A 9,172-nucleotide genomic window follows, 5' to 3' on the forward strand; every position below is an offset into this window, starting at 1 on the left:
ACATTTTCTCTTTCTCTTTGAGTGCCAGATAAACAGGGGAGAGTGTGCCCTCACCTTGCAACTCTCCTGCCCTCGTCTACTGAGAGGGAGAAATGTCCCAGCTTCTAGAAGGACATCAGGACAAAGATATGTAATGAAAATAAGTCCAGGCTGGCTGTCCGTGTGGGCATCAGCTGCTGGCATCTGCATTGCTGCTGCCATGAGCATGGCAAAGCAGGTAAAAGATTGCTTTTCCTTGTGTGACACAGGAGCTCTTGACTTGAAAGCTAGAGGGATGCAATAGACAGAGCTGCAACCTCTGCCAGACATGGGAAAGGTGAGTGGGATATTGTTTCAATTAGTGCTGATGTCAGGAAGGACTGTAAGGATGGAAAGGCTGGTGTTTGGCAAGGGCAAGGAAACACATCTGGTTTTCATCTTCTCTTTGTGTGCTAGAAAAAGAGGAGAGTGTGCCTGCAACTTGGACCCCACCTGCCCTCTTCTGCTGAGATGGAGAAATGTTCCAGCTTCTAGAAGGACATCAGGACAAAGATATGTAATGAAAATAAGTCCAGGCTGGCTTTCCTTGTGGGCATCAGCTGCTGGCATCTGCATTGCTGCTGCCATGAGCATGGCAAAGCAGGTAAAAGATTGCTTTTCCTTGTGTGACACAGGAGCTCTTGACTTGAAAGCAAGAGGGATGCAATAGAAAGGGCTGCAACCTCTGCCAGACATGGCAAAGGTGAGTGGGATGTTGTTTCAGTTGCTGCTGATGTCAGGAAGGACTGTAAGGATGGAAAGTCTAGTGTTTGCCCTGGGCAGGGAAACACAGCTGGTTTTCATCTTTTCTTTGTGTAACAGAAAATGAGGAGATTTTGCCCTCACCTTGGAACTCTCCTGCCCTCTGCTGCTCAGAGGGAGAAATTTCCAAGATTGTAGAAGGACATCAGGACAAAGATATGTAATGAAAATAAGTCCAGGCTGGCTGTCCTTGTGGGCATCAGCTGCTGGCATCTGCATTGCTGCTGCCATGAGCATGGCAAAGCAGGTAAAAGATTGCTTTTCCTTGTGTGACACAGGAGCTCTTGACTTGAAAGCTAGAGGAATGCAATAGAAAGAGCTGCAACCTCCGCCAGACATGGCAAAGGTGAGTGGGATGTTGTTTCCATTAGTGCTGAAGTTAGGAAGGACTGTAAGGATGGAAAGGCTGTTGTTTGGCATGGGCAGGGAAACACATCTGTATTTCGTTTTCTCTTTCTCTTTCAGTGCCAGATAAACAGGGGAGAGTGTTCCTGCAACTTGGACCCCTCCTGCCCTCTTCTGCTGAGATGGTGAAATGTTCCAGCTTCTAGAAGGACATCAGGACAAAGATATGTAATGAAAATAAGTCCAGGCTGGCTGTCCTTGTGGGCATCAGCTGATGGCATCTGCATTGCTGCTGCCATGAGCATGGCACAGCAGGTAAAAGATTGCTTTTCCATTTGTGACACAGGAGCTCTTGACTTGAAAGCAAGAGGGATGCAATAGAAAGAGCTGCAACGTCTGCCAGGCATGGCAAATGTGAGTGGGATGTTGTTTCAATTAGTGCTGATGTCAGAAAGGACTGTAAGGATGGAAAGGCTGGTGTTTGCCATGGGCAGGGTATCTCATCTAGTTTACATTTTCTCTTTCTCTTTGAGTGCCAGATAAACAGGGGAGAGTGTGCCCTCACCTTGCAACTCTCCTGCCCTCGTCTACTGAGAGGGAGAAATGTCCCAGCTTCTAGAAGGACATCAGGACAAAGATATGTAATGAAAATAAGTCCAGGCTGGCTGTCCGTGTGGGCATCAGCTGCTGGCATCTGCATTGCTGCTGCCATGAGCATGGCAAAGCAGGTAAAAGATTGCTTTTCCTTGTGTGACACAGGAGCTCTTGACTTGAAAGCTAGAGGGATGCAATAGACAGAGCTGCAACCTCTGCCAGACATGGGAAAGGTGAGTGGGATATTGTTTCAATTAGTGCTGATGTCAGGAAGGACTGTAAGGATGGAAAGGCTGGTGTTTGGCATGGGCAGGGAAACACATCTGGTTTACATTTTCTCTTTCTCTTTGAGTGCCAGATGAACAGGGTAGAGTGTTCCCTCACCTTGCAACTCTCCTGCCCTCTGCTGCTGAGAGGGAGAAATGTTCCAGCTTCTAGAAGGACATCAGGACAAAGATATGTAATGAAAATAAGTCCAGGCTGGCTTTCCTTGTGGGCATCAGCTGCTGGCATCTGCATTCCTGCTGCCATGAGCATGGCAAAGCAGGTAAAAGATTGCTTTTCCTTGTGTGACACAGGAGCTCTTGACTTGAAAGTAAGAGGGATGCAATAGAAAGGGCTGCAACCTCTGCCAGACATGGCAAAGGTGAGTGGGATGTTGTTTCAGTTGCTGCTGATGTCAGGAAGGACTGTAAGGATGGAAAGTCTAGTGTTTGCCCTGGGCAGGGAAACACAGCTGGTTTTCATCTTCTCTTTGTGTAACAGAAAATGAGGAGATTTTGCCCTCACCTTGGAACTCTCCTGCCCTCTGCTGCTCAGAGGGAGAAATGTCCCAGCTTCTAGAAGGACATCAGGACAAAGATATGTAATGAAAATAAGTCCAGGCTGGCTGTCCTTGTGGGCATCAGCTGCTGGCATCTGCATTGCTGCTGCCATGAGCATGGCACAGCAGGTAAAAGATTGCTTTTCCTTGTGAGACGCAGGAGCTCTTGACTTGAAAGCAAGAGGGATGCAATAGAAAGAGCTGCTACTTCTGCCAGACATGGCAAAGGTGAGTGGGATGTTGTTTCAATTAGTGCTGATGTCAGGAACGACTGTAAGCATGGAAAGGCTGGTGTTTTCCATGGACAGGGAAACACATCTGGTTTACATTTTCTCTTTCTCTTTGAGTGCCAGAAAAAGAGGAGAGTGTGCCCTCACCTTGTAACTCCCCTGCCCTCTTCTGCTGAGATGGAGAAATGTTCCAGCTTGTAGAAGGACATCAGGACAAAGATATGTAATGAAAATAAGTCCAGGCTGGCTGTCCTTGTGGGCATCAGCTGCTGGCATCTGCATTGCTGCTGCCATGAGCATGGCAAAGCAGGTAAAAGATTGCTTTTCCTTGTGTGACACAGGAGCTCTTGACTTGACAGAAAGACGGATGCAATAGACAGAGCTGCAACCTCTGCCAGACATGGCAAAGGTGAGTGGGATGTCGTTTCAGTTGCTGCTGATGGCAGGAAGCACTGTAAGGATGGAAAGGCTGGTGTTTGCCATGGGCAGGGAAACACATTTGGTTTACATTTTCTCTTTCTCTTTGAGTGCCAGAAAAAGAGGAGAGTGTGCCCTAACCTTGGACCCACCTGCCCTCTTCTGCTGAGATGGAGAAATGTTCCAGCTTCTAGAAGGACATCAGGACAAAGATATGTAATGAAAATAAGTCCAGGCTGGCTGTCCTTGTGGGCATCAGCTGCTGGCATCTGCATTGGTGTTGCCATGAGCATGGCAAAGCAGGTAAAAGATTGCTTTTCCTTGTGTGACACAGGAGCTCTTGACTTGAAAGCTAGAGGGATGCAATAGAAAGAGCTGCAACCTCTGCCAGACATGGCAAAGGTGAGTGGGATGTTGTTTCAATTAGTGCTGATGTCAGGAAGGACTGTAAGGATGGAAAGGCTGGTGTTTGCCACGGGCAGGGAAACACATCTGGTTTACATTTTGTCTTAACCACTCAGTGCTAGATAAATAGAGGAGAGTGTGCCCTGACCTTGGAACTCTCCTGCCCTCTGCTGCTCAGAGGGAGAAATTTCCAAGATTGTAGAAGGACATCAGGACAAAGAAATGTAATGAAAATAAGTCCAGGCTGGCTGTCCTTGTGGGCATCAGCTGCTGGCATCTGCTTTGCTGCTGCCATGAGCATGGCAAAGCAGGTAACAGATTGCTTTTCCTTGTGTGACACAGGAGTTATTGAGTTGAAAGCTAGAGGGATGCAATAGACAGAGCTGCAACCTCTGCCAGACATGGCAAAGGTGAGTGGGATGTTGTTTCAATTAGTGCTGATGTCAGGAAGGACTGTAAGGATGGAAAAGCTGGTGTTTGCCATGGGCAGGGAAACACATCTGGTTTACATTTTCTCTTTCTCTTTGAGTGCCAGAAAAAGAGGAGAGTGTGCCCTCACCTTGTAACTCCCCTGCCCTCTTCTGCTGAGATGGAGAAATGTTCCAGCTTCTAGAAGGACATCAGGACAAAGATATGTAATGAAAATAAGTCCAGGCTGGTTGTCCTTGTGGGCATCAGCTGCTGGCATCTGCATTGCTGCTGCCATGAGCATGGCAAAGCAGGTAAAAGATTGCTTTTCCTTGTGTGACACAGGAGCTCTTGACTTGACAGCTAGAGGGATGCAATAGACAGAGCTGCAACCTCTGCCAGACATGGCAAAGGTGAGTGGGATGTTGTTTCCATTGCTGCTGATGTCAGGAAGGACTGTAAGGATGGAAAGGATGGTGTTTGCCATGGGCAGGGAAACACATCTGGTTTTCATCTTCTCTTTGTGTGCCAGAAAAAGAGGAGAGTGTGCCCTAACCTTGGACCCACCTGCCCTCTTCTGCTGAGATGGAGAAATGTTCCAGCTTCTAGAAGGACATCAGGACAAAGATATGTAATGAAAATAAGTCCAGGCTGGCTGTCCTTGTGGGCATCAGCTGCTGGCATCTGCATTGTTGCTGCCATGAGCATGGCACAGCAGGTAAAAGATTGCTTTTCCTTGTGAGACACAGGAGCTCTTGACTTGAAAGCAAGAGGGATGCAATAGAAAGAGCTGCTACCTCTGCCAGACATGGCAAAGGTGAGTGGGATGTTGTTTCAATTAGTGCTGATGTCAGGAAGGACTGTAAGGATGGAAAGTCTGGTGTTTGACATGGGCAGGGAAACACATCTGGTTTTCATTTTCTCGTTCACTTTGAGTGCCAGATAAACAGGGGAGAGTGTGCCCTCACCTTGGAACTCTCCTGCCCTCTGCTGCTTAGTTGGAGAAATGTTCCAGCTTGTAGAAGGACATCAGGACAAAGTTATGTAATGAAAATAACTCCAGGCTGGCTGTCCTTGTGGGCATCAGCTGATGGCATCTGCATTGCTGCTGCCATGAGCATGGCACAGCAGGTAAAAGATTGCTTTTCCTTGTGTGACACAGGAGCTCTTGACTTGAAAGCTAGAGGGATGCAATAGAAAGAGCTGCAACTTCTGCCAGACATGGCAAACTTGAGTGGGATGTTGTTTCCATTGCTACTGATATCAGGAAGGACTGTCAGAATGGAAAGGCTGGTGTTTGCCATGGGCAGGGAAACACATCTGGTTTTCATCTTCTCTTTGTGTGCCAGAAAAAGAGGAGAGTGTGCCCTAACCTTGGACCCACCTGCCCTCTTCTGCTGAGATGGAGAAATGTTCCAGCTTCTAGAAGGACATCAGGACAAAGATATGTAATGAAAATAAGTCCAGGCTGGCTGTCCTTGTGGGCATCAGCTGCTGGCATCTGCATTGCTGCTGCCATGAGCATGGCAAAGCAGGTAAAAGATTGCTTTTCCTTGTGTGACACAGGAGTTATTGAGTTGAAAGCTAGAGGGATGCAATAGACAGAGCTGCAACCTCTGCCAGACATGGCAAAGGTGAGTGGGATGTTGTTTCAATTAGTGCTGATGTCAGGAAGGACTGTAAGGATGGAAAGGCTGGTGTTTGCCATGGGCAGGGAAACACATCTGGTTTTCATTTTCTCTTTCTCTTTGAGTGCCAGATAAACAGGGGAGAGTGTGCCCTCACCTTGTAACTCCCCTGCCCTCTGCTGCTGAGAGGGAGAAATGTCCCAGCTTCTAGAAGGACATCAGGACAAAGATATGTAATGAAAATAAGTCCAGGCTGGCTGTCCTTGTGGGCATCAGCTGCTGGCATCTGCATTGCTGCTGCCATGAGCATGGCAAAGCAGGTAAAAGATTGCTTTTCCTTGTGTGACACAGGAGCTCTTGACTTGACAGAAAGACGGATGCAATAGACAGAGCTGCAACCTCTGCCAGACATGGCAAAGGTGAGTGGGATGTCGTTTCAGTTGCTGCTGATGGCAGGAAGCACTGTAAGGATGGAAAGGCTGGTGTTTGCCCTGGGCAGGGAAACACATCTGGTTTTCATTTTCTCTTTCTCTTTGAGTGCCAGATAAACAGGGGAGAGTGTGCCCTCACCTTGGACCCCTCCTGCCCTCTTCTGCTGAGATGGAGAAATGTTCCAGCTTCTAGAAGGACATCAGGACAAAGATATGTAATGAATATAAGTCCAGGCTAGCTATCCTTGTGGGCATCAGCTGCTGGCATCTGCATTGCTGCTGCCATGAGCATTGCAAAGCAGGTAAAAGATTGCTTTTCCTTGTGTGACACAGGAGCTCTTGACTTGACAGAAAGAGGGATGCAATAGACAGAGCTGCAACCTCTGCCAGACATGGCAAAGGTGAGTGGGATGTTGTTTCAATTAGTGCTGATGTCAGGAAGGACTGTAAGGATGGAAAGGCTGGTGTTTGCCATGGGCAGGGAAACACATCTGGTTTACATTTTCTCTTTCTCTTTGAGTGCCAGAAAAAGAGGAGAGTGTGCCCTCACCTTGTAACTCCCCTGCCCTCTTCTGCTGAGATGGAGAAATGTTCCAGCTTCTAGAAGGACATCAGGACAAAGATATGTAATGAAAATAAGTCCAGGCTGGCTGTCCTTGTGGGCATCAGCTGCTGGCATCTGCATTGCTGCTGACATGAGCATGGCAAAGCAGGTAAAAGATTGCTTTTCCTTGTGTGACACAGGAGTTACTGAGTTGAAAGCTAGAGGGATGGAATAGACAGAGCTGCAACCTCTGCCAGACATGGCAAAGGTGAGTGGGATGTTGTTTCAATTAGTGCTGATGTCAGGAATGACTGTAAGGATGGAAAGGCTGGTGTTTGCCACGGGCAGGGAAACACATCTGGTTTTCATTTTGTCTTAACCATTCAGTGCTAGATAAATAGAGGAGAGTGTGCCCTGACCTTGGAACTCTCCTGCCCTCTGCTGCTCAGAGGGAGAAATTTCCAAGATTGTAGAAGGACATCAGGACAAAGAAATGTAATGAAAATAAGTCCAGGCTGGCTGTCCTTGTGGGCATCAGCTGCTGGCATCTGCTTTGCTGCTGCCATGAGCATGGCAAAGCAGGTAAAAGGTTGCTTTTCCTTGTGTGACACAGGAGCTCTTGAGTTGAAAGCTAGAGGGATGCAATAGAAAGAGCTGCAACCTCTGCCAGACATGGCAAAGGTGAGTGGGATGTTGTTTCAATTAGTGCTGATGTCAGGAACGACTGTAAGCATGGAAAGGCTGGTGTTTTCCATGGACAGGGAAACACATCTGGTTTACATTTTCTCTTTCTCTTTGAGTGCCAGAAAAAGAGGAGAGTGTGCCCTCACCTTGTAACTCCCCTGCCCTCTTCTGCTGAGATGGAGAAAAGTTCCAGCTTCTAGAAGGACATCAGGACAAAGATATGTAATGAAAATAAGTCCAGGCTGGCTGTCCTTGTGGGCATCAGCTGCTGGCATCTGCATTGCTGCTGCCATGAGCATGGCAAAGCAGGTAAAAGATTGCTTTTCCTTGTGTGACACAGGAGCTCTTGACTTGAAAGCTAGAGGGATGCAATAGACAGAGCTGCAACCTCTGCCAGACATGGCAAAGGTGAGTGGGATGTCGTTTCAGTTGCTGCTGATGGCAGGAAGCACTGTAAGGATGGAAAGGCTGGTGTTTGCCCTGGGCAGGGAAACACATCTGGTTTTCATTTTCTCTTTGTGTTCCAGAAAAAGAGGAGAGAGTGCCCTAACCTTGGACACCTCCTGCCCTCTTCTGCTGAGATGGAGAAATGTTTCAGCTTCTAGAAGGACATCAGGACAAAGATATGTAATGAAAATAAGTCCAGTCTGGCTGTCCTTGTGGGCATCAGCTGCTGCCATCTGCATTGCTGTTGCCATGAGCATGGCACAGCATGTAAAAGATTGCTTTTCCTTGTGTGACACAGGAGCTCTTGACTTGAAAGCTAGAGGGATGCAATAGAAAGAGCTGCAACCTCTGCCAGACATGGGAAAGGTGAGTGGGATGTTGTTTCCATTGCTGCTGATGTCAGGAAGGACTGTTAGAATGGAAAGGCTGGTGTTTGCCATGGGCAGGGAAAGACATCTGCTTTTTATCTTCACTTTGTCTTTGTGTTCCAGAAAAAGAGGAGAGTGTGCCTGAAACTTGGACCCCTCCTGCCCTCTTCTGCTGAGATGGTGAAATGTTCCAGCTTGTAGAAGGACATCAGGACAAAGATATGTAATGAAAATAAGTCCAGGCTGGCTGTCCTTGTGGGCATCAGCTGCTGGCATCTGCATTGCTGCTGCCATGAGCATGGCACAGCAGGTAAAAGATTGCTTTTCCATTTGTGACACAGGAGCTCTTGACTTGAAAGCAAGAGGGATGCAATAGAAAGAGCTGCAACTTCTGCCAGACATGGCAAACTTGAGTGGGATGTTGTTTCCATTGCTACTGATATCAGGAAGGACTGTCAGAATGGAAAGGCTGGTGTTTGCCATGGGCAGGGAAAGACATCTGCTTTTCATCTTCGCTTTGTCTTTGTGTTCCAGAAAAAGAGGAGAGTGTGCCTGAAACTTGGACACCTCCTGCCCTCTTCTGCTGAGATGGAGAAATGTCCCAGCTTCTAGAAGGACATCAGGACAAATATATGTAATGAAAATAAGTCCAGGCTGGCTGTCCTTGTGGGCATCAGCTGCTGGCATCTGCATTGCTGCTGCCATGAGCATGGCACAGCAGGTAAAAGATTGCTTTTCCTTGTGTGACACAGGAGCTCTTGACTTGAAAGCTAGAGGGATGCAATAGAAAGAGCTGCAACCTCTGCCAGACATGGCAAAGGTGAGTGGGATGTTGTTTCAATTAGTGCTGATGTCAGGAAGGAATGTAAGGTTGGATAGGCTGGTGTTTGCCATGGGCAGGGAAACACATCTGGTTTTCATTTTCTCTTTCTCTTTGAGTGCCAGATAAACAGGGGATAGTGTGCCCTCACCTTGTAACTCCCCTGCCCTCTTCTGCTGAGATGGAGAAATGTTCCAGCTTCTAGAAGGACATCAGGACAAAGATATGTAATGAAAATAAGTCCAGGC

Source organism: Phasianus colchicus, chromosome Z, assembly GCF_987193195.1.
Source record: "Phasianus colchicus chromosome Z, bPhaCol1.hap1.1, whole genome shotgun sequence".
Taxonomy (NCBI): domain Eukaryota; kingdom Metazoa; phylum Chordata; class Aves; order Galliformes; family Phasianidae; genus Phasianus; species Phasianus colchicus.